Source organism: Falco punctatus (assembly GCF_963210335.1).
Source record: "Falco punctatus genome assembly, chromosome: 13".
NCBI lineage: Eukaryota > Metazoa > Chordata > Aves > Falconiformes > Falconidae > Falco > Falco punctatus.
Genome location: NC_137593.1, coordinates 28,262,468 through 28,263,073, shown reverse-complemented (window position 1 = coordinate 28,263,073; position 606 = coordinate 28,262,468). Strand labels below are relative to the sequence as shown.

Below are 606 nucleotides of genomic sequence, written 5' to 3'. Positions count from 1 at the left end.
GTGGGGACAAAACAAAAGCAAGAGGCAGGGCATTGCCTGAGAAGGGGGTTTGATAACCCTGGTGGGAGGAGAGGTGGGGTGGGGAGCACAGGGCTGGCACCGCCGGGGCTGTGGGCACAGGGACCCCCGGGACCTGCAGCAGTGGGGGGTCCGTGCAGCCATGGACCCCGGGCCAGGGGCTGTCAAAGCAGTCTAAAGAAGTCAACTCTCAAAGCAGCTGGGCAATCCAAAGAAGTCAAATCCAAGTCCTGATTCAGCAGGAGATTCCACCCAACTCTCAACACCCATTAGCAGGAGTAGGTGCGGGCTTGAAACACATGGGTGAGCACTGCATTCACCCAACCTTTGTGCTTCAAGACCCTTTGGAAAACACCTATGTTTTGTACCTTAGGAGGAAACAAAACTTTGCATTACATTGAATGTAATGTGAGCTGAGCAAAGGGGTCTGATGGAGGATGCAGCGTGTGGGTGGTGCTGCTTGGCACAGATGGAGGGAGTTCACCAGGAGGCTGATGGGCTTAAATAGGGTCTCAGCAAGATTTTATCTTTTTTTTTTGCTTGAGAAGGGCGTTGGTGCTGGGTGGGTTGCTCCTGGAGAGTGGTCTC

The 606-nt window shown here is 54.0% G+C and overlaps 1 protein-coding gene across 1 annotated transcript in view; it reads left to right on the top strand.

Annotated features, from left to right (window-relative positions):
• Positions 1-606, top strand: part of CLDN18 (claudin 18) — an 88,104-nt gene that overhangs the window by 31,423 nt on the left and 56,075 nt on the right. The window lies entirely within an intron of this gene.